General features: G+C 40.4%; 1 non-coding gene across 1 annotated transcript; it reads left to right on the top strand.

Annotated features, from left to right (window-relative positions):
* Positions 1 to 11,257: 11,257 nt before the first annotated feature.
* LOC130029646 (U6 spliceosomal RNA) lies at positions 11,258 to 11,362 on the top strand. The gene has a single exon (XR_008793385.1). It is a non-coding gene; the product is annotated as a U6 spliceosomal RNA (small nuclear RNA).
* Positions 11,363 to 15,012: the final 3,650 nt, after the last annotated feature.

The following is a 15,012-nucleotide window of genomic DNA, read 5'->3' on the forward strand; positions in this document are numbered from 1 at the left end:
AAGGGAATGCCCTGCTACAGAGTCAGGGTGGGATGGGGGGATGGGGGGTGGGAGGGACACTGGGATCCGTGATGGTAGAAAATGGGCACTGGTGGAGGGATGGGTATTTGATCATTGTATACTTGAAACCCAAGCACAAAAATTTGAAAGTCTACAACTGTACCTCATGGTGTCTCACTAATAAAAATTTAAAAAATAAAAAAATAAATTGAAAAAAGAAAATGGCTGCTACAAAAAATAGTATGGAATACATTAACTTACTTTTTATAGTTTACAAAAACTTTCAGCTCATGATCTGCTTTTGAAAGCCTTAAGTGCACTAGACAACAATCATAGAGAACCAAACAGTTTTACAATGGAAAAATTTGGATTCCATTATAATAATATTATTTGCAAAGAAAGCATACTCAACCCACCCCAAAATTATTCAGTACGGTCCCTGCCACACTCACCATGTTTAAGATGCCCTTTTTAGAGTAACATGTGACAAATAAGTTGTGAATATTTATTAACAGAGGGCAACACCTTAATTTTTGCCATGTATATGTAAATATGTGTGTATATGGTTTTATGAAGTCAATATCCTATACCTCTTATCCTGAATAGTGAGAGCTCTATTAATTTGTCATTAATTTATTTTATAGGGGTCACACCCAGAAGTGCGGGAATTCTTGGGTCCGCCCTTGTTCTGTTATGAAGAGACCAGGCAATGCCAGGACTGAACTCAGTGCCTCTCACATTCCGGGCCTGTGCTCTACTAACTGAGCTATCTCCTCAGGCCCAATACTTTTCTATTTATTTGTTTGTTTGTTTGGTGGCACACCCAGTGATGCAAGAAAGATCCTAGTCTACTTTCAGGAATCATAACTGGCAGTGCTCAGGGGCCACGTGGGGTGTCAGGGATCAAACCCAGATTAGCTGCGTGTAAGGCAAATACCCTACTCACTGTATTATCTTTACAGTCTCCCAATATCTGTCTGAATGTGCAACAGTTTTATAATCATCAAAGTCTTTTTGGGGTTTATGTTCAAGCATGAGAAATGTGTGCTTTGTGACGTGCTTCAGAGTGAGCCAATGTTTTTCTCTAGTTTTCAGTTAGAGGTTGGTGGTGGTGGGGGCGGGGGGTGGGGGGGAGCCACTTGGAAGCTTAACACATTCACACATTGCAAGCCAAGATCCTTGACTCTGGAAAAACAATGGTGAGCATAGGTCTACGTGAGACTTTTATTGTAGAGTGATTCACATCCTGGGCTACGCATTGTAATCATTTGGGGGAGTGTTAACTATTACTGACTGATCCTCAGCTCCTATCCCAGTCTCTAATATAATCTAGGGAGTAGTCCAGACACTGGGAGCTTTAAAAGCTTCCCACAGGGATCTATTAGATAGCCAGAAATGAGAAACGCTATTTTAGATTTAAAAAAAAAAAGTAGTGAAATAAGTCCTTTCATCTCTTAATGAAAACTCACATCTTTTAGGTTTCAAAAGTTTCTCCCTAGATTTTCCTAAATTCACCGAGTTTGGAGTGAGAGAAACCTCTCACATTTTATCTAAAACCAACATGTTCTTTTTTGGGGGGTAAGGGGCAGGGGAAAATATGTAGGCTTGATATAAACAAAGAAAGTTTTAGCTCAGCAGCCCTGGGAAAGCCCTCCCCTTCCTGATTTTGCATAGTCTTGCAAGGATTCTCACATCATAACTGTGCCACAGAAATAATAAGTAACAATGTGTTCTTTATTCACACCAAACATGCTAGTAAAGCAAAAAAAAAAAAAAATCAACAACCAAAAAAAATCAACATGTAGAGTTTAATTATTGTTTATTCCCTATATTCAAATCAGCTTTCTTTGGCTGCCCCCTTCAAGTGCTTAGAAGGGGACTTAATTATCTGATTTGATTCTTCAAAAGAATAGAAAGCTATTATTGACAACACACTGGGGAAAAAATCATCAAGCAAATGAAAAGAAAGTTGGGTGGAGGATAACCATATTGGAATACTGGGTGTTGTTTACTTTTTAACTTCTGTAAAATAAACAGTTCAATTTTTAAGACAACTCATCGGCTAAAATACCTGTTTCTCTTTTTCCATCCTTCCTTCCTTCCTTCCTTCCTTCCTTCCTTCCTTCCTTTTTGTTTGTTGTTTTGTTTGTTGTTTTGTTTGTTTGTTTGTTTCGAAGCCACACCTAGTGATGCTCAGGGCTTATGACTGGCTCTATGCTCAGAGATCACTTATAGTGGGCTCAAAGAACCATAATTGATGCCAAAGATACCTCAGCACAGACAGAACCAGAAGTAAACTCTGATCATTGTTGAGTATGGCCCCAAACAAACAAAACAGAAAACGTGTGTGTGTGTGTGTGTGTGTGTAGCTCTATGTTCAGCAGCACTATTCACAATAGCCAAAACATGAAATCTACCTAAATGCCCACCAGATGATTGGATAAAGTAACTGAGCATATACACTCAATGAAATATCTCTTGCCATTAAAAAAAGAATCATCATGGGACTAAAGAGAGAACCCAAGGGCTGGGGCACACGATTCAATCCCCAGCATGGCAGCATCTATAGCACTGCATAGGAGAAGTACCCGATCACCAGGCCTAAGCACCTAAACTCAGACCTGCACAGCCGGGCCACAGATCAACAGGAGGGCCTCCCACAGCAATACTTGAGAGATCTCCCATCCACCCTCCCAAAAAAGATGAAAAACAGCCATTTGGGACGAAGTAGATGGAGCTTAAGATGATTATACTAAGAAATTAGGCAAGGAAGTGAGTAAAATATTATTACAGGGTAGTTTCACTTATAAGTGGGCTAGAAACAACTAATGGCAAGGAGCTAAATCATTTGCCTCACATGGGACTAACTCAGAATTTGGGCACAACATATGGTCGCCGAGCACTGTCGGGAGTGATCCCTGAGCACAGTCCTGGAGCACTGTTGGGTGTGGCCTAAAAACAAAAAGGGAAACCAAAATTAGCTCCTAGACCTGGTGAAAACTATGGTGGCTGCCAGAGGAAAAGTGGGAAGGAGGATGGAGGTGTTGAATACAGTAGATTCTATCCATACACAGATGTGCTAAGCAAAAATTTCTAAATTAAAATAATTTTAGAAGTAATTGAAATTTCTAGTAGTTGAATTAAAGTTTAAAAGAAATAGGTAAGATTAATTTTAATTATTTGTCTTTATAAGAGAAAGAAACATTATAAGACACTTCCCACCCATTTTCCCCAATTACTACACCTTATCTGGTGGGTTTCAGACAGTACGCAACAAATCATAGAGAAAAATATATAAATATATGCCTCTCGGAGAGCCTGGCAAGCTACTGAGAATATCCCACCCACACGAGAAGAGCCTGGCAAGCTCTCCGTGGCATATTCGACATGCCAAATACAGTAGCAACAACAGGTCTCATTCCCCTGACCCTGAAAGAGCCTCCAATCATTAGGAAAAGACGAGTAAGAAGAGGCTGCTAAAATCTCAGGACTGAGAGGAATAGAGACATTACTAGCACCCGCTTGAGTAATTCGATGATCACGGGATAACAGTGATACAGTGATTTGTCTTTTACTCAATATGGATAAATATTATTTCATTGCAATAAATTCGTATATAAAAATATTAATAAGATATTGTGCCTACTTCTGTTTTAAGTCTTCCAAATCTAGAGTGAATGTCATATCCAGAGCACATAGCACCCCTCTTGAGGTGCTCTGCAGGTACACGTGAATAGTAACTACTGTATAGGAGACTGACAGTGGACACTAACACAGTAACCTACATGTCAAAGTGAATATTTCTAATTCTACTTCTATTCTAGTCTTCACTTCTTCCTTCCTTCCTTCCTTCCTTCCTTCCTTCCTTTCTTTTTTTCTTTCTTTCTTTCTTCTTTTTTGACTTGTTGTGAGGAATTTTTTTGAGGGGGCAAGAATTGGGGGTCTTACTTTGTGATATTCAAGGATTACTCATTTCTCTGTGCTCAGGTGCCATTCCTAGAAGTGCCCAATAGACCATACAAGGTTTCAGGGGACTGAATCAGGGTCAGTCTCAATGCAAGTGCTTAACCCCTGTATCTCTCTGGTCCCTAGCCTTCACTTTTTTGGTCAGGTACCTTTCAACTGTGCTAAGGAGAAAGTTAGACTTCTTGACAAATGACACATGCTGAGCTTTCTACTCTGTAAATTTGTGTATGTGTGACTTTGCCGGAAATGGAAACTATAGTTGGCCCTTTCCTGCATTGTCATGGTTTATATTAGATTTTCGGTTAGCCTAAAAGAAGAAGTCTGATAGAGCCTAGCTCTTAGTAACTTTCAAATATTAAAAACAATTTTCTTCAACATGTGACTTGCCCACGTAGGCACATTTCCCTTGTTGTCTTTTTTCCCGTTGTGCATAAGTGTTGATTTCAATCAACTGGATCACTCTGTCGCTATTATGAATAGCGATACTTGAAAAAATGCTTCACAGGAGTTCACCTGTAATGTCAGAGCAAGCATTTTCCAAATACCGAGATTTGTAATATTATTATAAGTTCCTGACAACTGAGTTAGCCTCTTAACTAGTGCAAGGGACTACTATTGTAGACAATGTTTTTACAACAGCAGAGATACTTGAGCTTATTCTTAACTTTCAATGACCTATCCAACAGGGCTTATTCAAATTTAATCTGAGTCAACTTCCCATTATATCTAGAAGAGATTTAAACAATCTTTATGAGGCCCCTCTCCACACACTCTTTGAAGTTACATTATTTCTTAATCACCTTTCAGCCATTGGTAAACAGGCTGCCTCTCCAAATCAAACAGAAAGTCTCCATGTTGTCCAGGTAGTGGACGATGTCAGAGGAAAAAGTGAAGTGAAAATTTATATTTCCACCACGAGTCAATACATTGTGACCTTCCTTGCAGCTTTCAGAAAAAGCAAACCTGATAACTAGACATGGCATAGAGTCTGTCACAAAAAAAAGGACCTCAAGGGTCCATTTATCAGCTTTGTCGTCTACAAAGATCACAGGAATATAGTCAGTCATTGTGTGTTGTGGAAATATAATCTTCCTTCTTTGTAACAGCTTCATATTTCTGTGCATGAAGCTTTGCATTAAAAGATCTTGTCAGAATTCTGATAAAAATGAAGGAGAATTTTGTATTGCATTATCATTAACTGTTAAAAGAATTTCTATTTTGATAAATGAAATGCATATAAAAACCAAAATCATAGAACGTACTGGGCATCCATGATCAAACTTGACTTACTCCAACTGACTTCACACAGCCCTTCTTTTGTCTCACTACTCAGCAACCACACAGCGTTCGCACCAACCTTTCTTTCCTATCCCTCACCCCAACCGCTCAACTTCCTATTCCCCTCACACGCTCATCATCGCAGACTAAGTGCTAACTGCATGCCTTTGCCCATTGTATTCCACATACCTGTAATACCCTCAATCCACAAGTAAGCACAAAAATAAATATAGATGAAAGTACTGCACTCTGTACCTTTTCACTTTAAGGTTTAGGTTTGCAGGGCTGAAATTCCCATTTTTGTTTTGTTTTATTTTACCTCTGCATAGGTCAGTGCTTAGGATCCATTCTCTGGGATTACTCTTAGGAGTACTCAGGGGATCATAAGTAGAGACTGAGCTAGGGTCAGCAGTATATATGCAAGGCAACTTCATTAATCTCTATGCTATTTCTCCAGCCCCCAATTGTAACTCTCGTCTCAGTGGACACTATAATCAGCTAAGAACACTACAGAAAGGTGCTTCGATGAACTGGAATACATTTTTTTTTTTGCCTTTTTTGGGTCACACCAAGTGATGCTCAGGGGTTACTCCTGCTTCTGCACTCAGGAATTACTCCTGGTGGTGCTTAGGGGACCATATGAGATGGTGGGGACTGAATCCAGGTTGGCCAGGTGCAAGGCAAATGCCCAACTCGCTGTACTATCGCTCCAGCCCCTTGGAATACATTTTATTCTCAACTATAAGTTATCATGATCATCCTGTTGTTCGTCGATTGCCTCGAGCAGGCTCCAGTAACGTCTCCTTCGTCCTAGCCAGGAGATTTTAAAAAGTGCCATATTCAAGGCTCTTTCAGGGTCTAGGAGAATGAGACCCATCATTGTTACTGGTATTTGGCATATTGGGTATGCCACAGGGAGTTTGCCAGACTGCCATGTGGACAGGTTACATTCGGTAGCCTGCCAGGTTGTCCAAAGTAAGAATGAGATAATACGATGTCGCACAGCCGGGAGCTGGGTTTTATAGTCTCTGGGTCTTGGCCGTTGATGGGATACACAGCGCCAGGGGCAGTTGGTGGGTGTGCCCCCTGCTTACTGGAAGATGGAGGATCTGGGTGGAGGATGCTCAGCCCCGATCCAAGCAGGCTTGGAGATCTCAGACCCGGGACCTGCATGCCCTTGTACCTCTGCCGGTACCTTTATGTGTGTGGAGAGTGGTCTCAGCATGGTTGTGGCTGGTTCTGGATGTCTTCAGCTGCCGGAGCTCTGCTCAGGGCAGGGAGGGAAACTCAACCAGTCCACATGAACTAACTTATTAAATAAAAAAAATTTTAAAAATATCTCCACTTTCTTACTGAATACCTTTAGCAAGGGCTAAATTATGTACCATTGTATTTCCAACATAAAAGCTCTGCTTTAATTTTTTTTATCTGTGTAAACTGTTTTATCAAGTATAAAACTACAAGTACCATAAGAACGATCTTTGCAGATATTTGTAAGAATATATTTTGGTTCTGTGAAAATACTTGCTGTTGCTAAGGGTTTCTTGTGCTCTACACTACATAGAAGTTCTACACTAGAACTTTGTAGAGAAAAATTTATTTCTTGTGGGTGAGTAGTAAGTTATAAGAAAGTTATTTATTCAAAAAAGCTAATTGAATACGCATTTTTGTGAAATTTATGAGTTTTTAAAATTACCGATAAAACTACAAATGACAAAATTTATCATTTTCATCATGTTAAGTTATTTTACTGTCCAGTGGTTCTCAGAACAGTCGCATTGTTTCTATCCACCTTCAGAACAATCCCATCTTCATAAACTAAAGTCTGTACCCATTTAAAAATAATTCCCCAAGACACACTCACAAACCACCTCTGGCTCAGCTATATAATTGGAGGCATGGCCTCTCTGGTTCCTGATTGAACTGCTTAATGGCCATGATCCCAGAGACTCAGAAACAAATCTCGGAACCCAAAGGCTTTTGGCAGAAATATGTCCTGTTCCTGCAGTAGGTTATTGGCGCTGGGCCACTACAGGTGGGAACAGGTTTTGTGCCTTGGCCTGTTCCCCGTGGTGGCCTGGTGAACGCCATCCTCCAGAGGTCACTGGACAGTCAGGTTTGGGCCTGCAGTGATGAGACACGCGGGGCCTCACCAGATGGGGGTGGAACCAGCCCTTTCCTCCCCATCCCAAAGAGACCCCGAGTCACCACCTACAAATGGTCTCTCTGGCTCCTGATCAAGATGATTAATGGCCATGATCCCAGAGACTCAGAGACAAATCTCAAAACCCAGCGGCTTTTGGCTGAAATGCATCTGGATCGCATACAAGGTGGCTGCCGCTTCAGAGCTTATTGGAAAGCCAGGTATGAGCCGGTGGTGACGGGGCAACTGCAGTCTCATGGGAAGGGGGATGGTACCAGCTTGTCCTTCACGCCCTACCGAGATCACGAGTTGCCCCCCACGAGTGGCTCTCTGGCACGGTCATGGCTCCAGAGGCAAAAGGATTTAATCCAGAGCCTGACAGCTTGCGGCAGAAAAGTGAATGGACCAAGTGTTAAACTATGGCACCATGCCTCCCCAAGAGGGAAAGGGTGTTGCTCCCTTCCGCCTTTCCCCCACCAACCCCGCCCCAGCAGCAAGGTGGCCGCCACCTCAGAGCTTATTGGAAAGCCAGGTATGAGCTGGCGGTGACAGGGCAACTGCAGTCTCATGGGAAGGGGGATGGTACCGGCTTGTCTTTCACGTCCTACTGAGGTCACGAGTTGCCCCCGACGAGCTTCTCTCTGGCATGGCTATGGCTCCAGAGGCAAAAGGACTTAGTCCAGAGCCCGGCAGCTTCTGACAGAAAAGTTGAATGGACCATACATTAAACTACAGCGCCATGCCTCCCCGGGGAGGCAAAGGGTGTTGCTCCCTTCCGTTTCCCTCCCCCCCCTTCCCCCAGGCAGCAAGCCTCAGAGCTTATAGGAAAGCCAGGTATGAGCCAGTGGTGACGGGGCAACTGCAGTCTCATGGGAAGGGGGTTGGTAGTGGCTCATCCTTCACACCCTACCGAGGTCACGAGTTGCCCCCCACGAGTTGCTCTCTGGCACAGCCATAACACCAGACACACAGAAACCAATCTCGTAATTATCTGGCTCTTTGCAGAAATCCAAAATCATTATATGATTTATATAATCACATTATATAATTCTCTTAACCAGCTATAGAAAACAAAGTATTTCACAATGCCTTTTCAGCAATTCTGATTGTTGGGGGGAAAATTCTAAACAATAATGGTGCATCTTTTGTTGAAATAATGAATGTAATCAATGTAGAGAAGAGTTAAGTAGAAATCATCTGCTTCACAGGCATTGGGAGGTGTGGGAGGGGGGTATATTGGGGTTCTTGGTGGTGAAAAATGAGTACTGGTGAAGGGAAAGGTGTTTGATCATTGTATAGCTGAGACTTAAACATGAAAGCTTTGTAACTTTTCCCACAGTGATCCAATAAATAAATATAAGAAGAAAAAATAAATGAATAAAATTATGAAAAAAAATAGAAAGGTGGAGTTCAATTCAATCAGCTAATCAGTGGCTGAATAAATAGCAGTACTCCACATAAAAAAAAAATCCCAAGACTGAGGAGACAGCTCAGAGGGCTAGGGCATGTGCTTGCATTTAGAGGTCCATAGTTTGATGCTCAGCATCACATGGTTCCCTGAGCACTGCTAGGTGTGGCCCCGATAGCTCCAGCAACAAACGCTGAATGGGCATAAACACTGAAACTTCTGGCCTACAAAACCAAGCCAAATATCACAGAAAATAATCCCTGGGTCACCTGACCACTCCTGGGGAGCCCAACTCTCCCAAAAGAACTCCCCACATCCCACATTCTACTTTCTATCTCTTTGAACTCAACTATAGTAGGTACATCATATAAGTGAAATCATAATCATATAATATTTGCCTATCTGTATCTGTTTTTTAACTATACCCAGCAGTGCTACTCATGGCTCTCTCCTTGGTGGGGTCACTTACAGCATTATTCAGGAGATGAATAAGTGCTGGGGATCAAATCCCAACATCCTACATACAAAGCATGCACTCAACCTATTGAACTATCATACTATTGAAGATATTTTCTGAAGTAAAATAATTTAATTTAAAGAAATATAAAGAGGGAGAGTTACATTTTCAAGAGAGAGATACAGAGAAAGCTGAAGTACACAGTTGAGGTTGAGATGTAGCTGAAAATCTAAGAGAATGTGGCTGAATCTGACATGTTCCCTTAGCATATTGACCTCAAAAACATGATGCAACATATGTCAGAACTTCCTTCTTTTGAAAGGCTGAATAATATTATGGGCTGGATCAATAGCACAGTGGGTAGGGCGTTTGCCTTGCATGCAGCCAACATGGCCGACCCGAGTTCAATTCCTCTGCCCCTCTCGGAGAGCCCAGCAAGCTACCGAGAGTATCTCGCCTGCACAGCAAAGCCTGGCAAGCTACCTGTGATGTATTCGATATGCCAAACACAGTAACAAGTCTCACGATGGAGACATTACTGGGCCCACTAGAGAAAATCGATGAACAACGGGAGGACAGTGACAGTGACAGAATAATATTATATTATTTTAATTATTATATAATATTAATAATATCCCACTGTACGTAATGCTCCAAAGCCCTTTCAAAGTTCTATCAGCAAACAAACTCACCTTGAACAATTCTTCCAGCAGTTTTCTCTATTGTTTTGTTTGCTTTCCTTTTTTTTTTTTTTTGCAGCAGGGGTAGGGAAGAAGAGTGACACATTGGTGGTGCTCAGGGGCTACTTCTGGCTCTCAGGAGTTTGCTTCCCTGGGTCCTCAAAGAACGTGAGGGACTGGGGATTGAACTCAAGTGTCATGCATGCAAACCAAGAGTTCAGCCCATTAATCTATCTTTCTGAATGAGCTTTGCTTGTGTTCTTTTTGCAGAAAGCAACCTCATCTGAGACAAAGTAAGAAAAGAATTCATTTACCCTCTGAAGCTTCCTCTTAACAACCTCTGCTTCTCAATTTCTCATGGCAATGTAATTTCCCATATTTATTAAAACAAAAAAGTTCTGACACTTTCATAGCTGCTTTAGGTCTTTTGAGAACTGGAAGTTTTTTATTTCCCTAACCCAACTATTTCTCACTCTCATCAATCTTGTATTTAAATTAAATTTGGTTGTAAATCCTAGTCATGAGGATAGCTTCTCATCAGCAACAGAATAGGATGTAACTGAAATTGCAGTTGTTTACGAAAATCAGTTTCTTAAACCACCTGTGTGGGGGAAAAAGTCTTTAAAATACTTGGCGTGACCACATTTCATCCATAGTCAATATCTCCTTCAACTCATTTTTTTTCTTTTTACCAAAGTGTTGAGGAGTTTTCCATAGAAGTTAATTCCATATGATTATTCCTTTTATTTGTGTATTTTAATTTTGTCTTGACAACTCTGGTTTAAATTCCCTAAAAGAAGGGTCGGGTTTTATGTTTCCTTTTATTCCACCTCTATACCTTAACATAGCACTCATTTGTTGATCTAAAAAAAAAAATACTTGTCTATTTAACTGACTGAGGTTCACAGAAGCTCACATTGTGAGTTCCCAATAAAACATTAAGCAACTATCTCACACATTGGTTCAAATGAGTCATACTTAAATTTCACACTTTCTTCAAATATCCTGACTCACTAACTCAAATATCTAAGCTACTGGAAGCTGACAACACTCAGAGTGACAAAACAAGGGCACAGGTGAAGCACACTCCTTGACTGTCTTGTTCCTTGGGTGTGCTGCATTCCTGGAATTATTTCAACAGAGTTCACCCTCTCTTGAAATCACCAGACAACTAGCAACTGGCAAACAGTAAAGGAAAGGGAAAACACTGAAGTTGCCACCAGGAATCCTGCAAGGAGGGAGCCAGTTCTAAAATGAGAAGCAAATTTTCAACAAGTTCACTTTATAGATAAGAAAAGAGTCAGCTAACATTAAGTCACATAAGTGTGCACTTCGGCAGCACATATACTAAAATTGGAATGATACAGAGAAGATTAGCATGGCCCCTGCGCAGGGATCACACGCAAATTTGTGAAGTGTTCCATATTTTTAAGTGGGCATGCCTAATTTTATATGGGAGGCCACTCATGTGGCCACAGGTAGTTTACTCATACCAGGAAATCCAGTTTACCATCTCAGTTCCCATGCGTACACACCAACGTGAAGAAACAACACAAATCCCCACCACATGGGGAAGATGATAAAAAGATTCCAGAAGCCTCAGTAGGTGCTACTCACCTAAAGGACCTCGCTGAGAAAGAATTCAGATATGAAGTAATGAAGATGTTCAATGAACTCAATGAAACAGACAGATATCCAGTAACATGAGAGAAACAATCGAGAAATTACGGGAAGAAATTAGAGCAGAAATTGGAAAGCTACGCACAGGAATGTCACGAATAAAAGATTCCGTAGATGAAATAAAAAAAACTCAGTCTGTGCCCTCAACAGTAGAATGACCACAGCTGAAGACAGAATCAGTGAGCTGGAAGATCAGCTGCACCAAGCCAACAGACAACAACAAACAATGGCAAGAGACCTCAAAATATCTCTAGAGCGAATCAAAGTCCTAGGAGATGATTGCAAGAGGAACAACATTAGAATAATTAGAGTACCAGAAGCTCAGGGAAACAATCCCAGTGAAAAAACTATGGTTAAACATTAAGTCACATAAGACTAAGTGAACAGAAACTGCGTATATGTCCATAGTATTTGTCCTTGGAGGAGTGAGGTAATCCATCATAAACGGAAAAGCTCTCTTAACTCGAGGAAATATGATAACAATGACAACAAATGAAATAATGATCATAGCAACTATTAAACATAAAATAAGTATCAAACAACATGTTGTCTTTCTTACAACACTTCTGCAAGTTACTTGTTATTATGTTTATTTTTTAAAGGAGGCTATTCATATTAAATACCATTTCCACTTAGATAGCAATAGTCCTGGTATTTAATCCTAAATCTATTGGGCTTCAAAGTCTGTATTTCATATTTTTAAGATCTGACTAAAGGGCCAGAGAGATAGAACAGTGGGTAAAGCACTTGTCTAGCACATAACTGACCCAGATTCAATCCCCAGTACCTCATACAGCCCCCCAATATCACCAGGAGTAGTCTAAATACCAAGTCAGGGGTAAGCCCTGAGCCCAGGCCCCAAAACAAACAAACAAAAAATCTGTCTAAGAAATAAGAAGCATAGTACAGCAGGTAGAGCACTTGCCTTGTTCATTGCCAACCTGGGTTTGATCCTCAGCAACCTATACAGTTTTCCAAGCCCAAGACTGCCAAGAGTGATCCCTGAGCACAGCCAAGAATAAACCTTGAGTACCAATAGGTGTGGGTCCTCCAAAACCAAATAAACAAACAAAAATCAGACTAAGCCAGAGGGGTGTTGCGAATGTGTTATAATATGCTTTTCTTTGGAAGACATGTTAGCATTGTATTAATACCCCTGAAAGCACTACTAAATGAGTCTGAGGAGTTTGGGACCAGAGAGATAATATAGTTGATAGGGCATTTGATTTGCATGCAGTTGACCAGGTTTGAATCACCAGCATCCTGTATCATCCAACAAGACCCCCGCCCCCCAACCAGGCGTGATCCTGAGGACAGAGCTAGGAGTTAGCCCTGAGCATCTCAAGGTGTGGCCCAAAAACAAAGATAAAATGTTTGTCTTAGCTTGAGAACCTTACCTAACCCTAATCAAACTATTTCTTTTTTATTTATCATCCAAACTAGATATTGTCTAAGACAGTGTAAAACCATCTGGGTCATCAGGAAAACAACCATTAACTTGTATTAACCAACTCAAACTAAAATCTGCCTACTCATTAGTCCTACTATCTATTCTGGCTATTTCTGATACAAATATAGCAATTAAATGTACACAGGAAAAGGACTAGATAAAGTGTTTTAAAGTTTCTTCTCACCTCTGAATGACATCATCTTGTAGCACCTCAGGATACTTCCAAATATTCAGAAAGGTAATGAAAGTTAACAAAATGTTGAAAATTCCAAATAAGTAGAATGATGTATTTACTGAATGAACACTACTTAATACAGGGATTAATTTAACTAGATAACTGTTCAGGTGAATTTTATTTGCATTAATATTCTTTGATGCAAGAGAATGAATAAGTTGTACAAAACAAAGAAAGCAATAGGGATGTTGAAACATCACCAAGAAAGTATCCTGCATTTCAGGACTTTTTGAGGCAAGCCTTGTTCCTGGTTTAGCTATCATATAGACACACAATTCAGTTAAAAGCTACATCAAAGGAATCTATAATCCTCTCAATTCTACAGTTATCCAAAAAGGAAAGCAGTTTCTTATGTTTGAGTCAGAAATCAGATTACAGCAACAAGAGCTTTTCTGTCAGAGTAACCTAAGAATGATTTATAATTCAATTGAAATAAGAAAAAAAGCATTAGAAATTTCCAAGCAGCAACCTCTAATAAGCTTTCCCCAGATGTAATGGTATAATCAGGGTGTATGGGGCTTCTATAGGGCTTGACTTCATATTCTGCCTCCCATGAAACGCTTCAGATCATAGCCTTTATCTCCTCTAATAAAATTAGATTTTATTTTTTTAAATCAAGGGTCAGAGAGATAGTACTGCAGGTAGGGCACTTGCCTTGCATGCAGCCAGCCTGGATTTGATCCCTGGCATCCCATATGATCCCCCAAGCACTGCCAAGTGTGACCCCTGAGCACATAGCTAGGAGTAAACCCTTAGCAGCAAATGACACCTCCCCAAATCAAGATGGTTACCTAAATGTGGTGATGTTTGAATTTTTATTTACAAAAGGCTTTGATTCAGAAGAAGGACTCAAAAAAATATTTGCTCTCCCTTCTTTAAGTATAAAACTATACAAATATAAGGATTTAAGGAAAATGTTATCAATTCATCAGAGAAGTGGGGAGCTGACATTTTTTTTCCAGTCTTAATTGTTCTGGTGCCCATGGCCATGACTGTTTTAGGAAAACATATGCCGCACAGCTGCAAAGGCAAACCTGATTACCTCTAAATTAATAACATGTAGGAGGGAACACTTGCAGCTGTGAGAGTGAGAGCCAACGAACCTCAGTGTAATGTAATCCCACTAACATTTGTAACTGCTCGTTTTATTACAAATATCTTTAAATAATCACAATTTAAAATATCTTAAAAAGGGAGAAACATAGCAAAAGCAATAAATCTCCACATTGCCACTTCTTTGCTCATAACTAGAAACTTGATTATATTTATTTTTTTTTATTTATGGTTTGGGGACCACACCCAATAGTGCTCAGGGCTTACTCCTGACTCTGAGCTCATGGATCACTCCAGGCAGGACTCAAGAGACCATATGGGGCATTAGGGATAGAAATATGAATTGGCCACATGCAAGATAGGTGACTTGTCCACTGTACAGTCTCTCAGCCTGGTTTTTCTGAGAATTAAAATCTTTCAATAGCAAAAGAAGTTCAAAAAAGAGGATGATTAAGAGTTATTTTTTGAAGGTTGGGTTGCAGAGATCAGCAGCTAACATTTTGAACCTATACACCTAATGTCAAACAGAGAAAGAAGTGGAAAGACAGAGTTGGGAAGTTTTATAAAATTCTACTAATGTTTCGTTTTTCAGGAGTAAAATTAATGGGTTATGCAATGGCAGAGCTGGAGCGTGATGGTGGGAAAGGAACATTTCTTGCAAA

The sequence above is a fragment of the Sorex fumeus genome, unplaced genomic scaffold (genome assembly GCF_029834395.1).
Source record: "Sorex fumeus unplaced genomic scaffold, SorFum_2.1 ptg000003l, whole genome shotgun sequence".
Taxonomy (NCBI): domain Eukaryota; kingdom Metazoa; phylum Chordata; class Mammalia; order Eulipotyphla; family Soricidae; genus Sorex; species Sorex fumeus.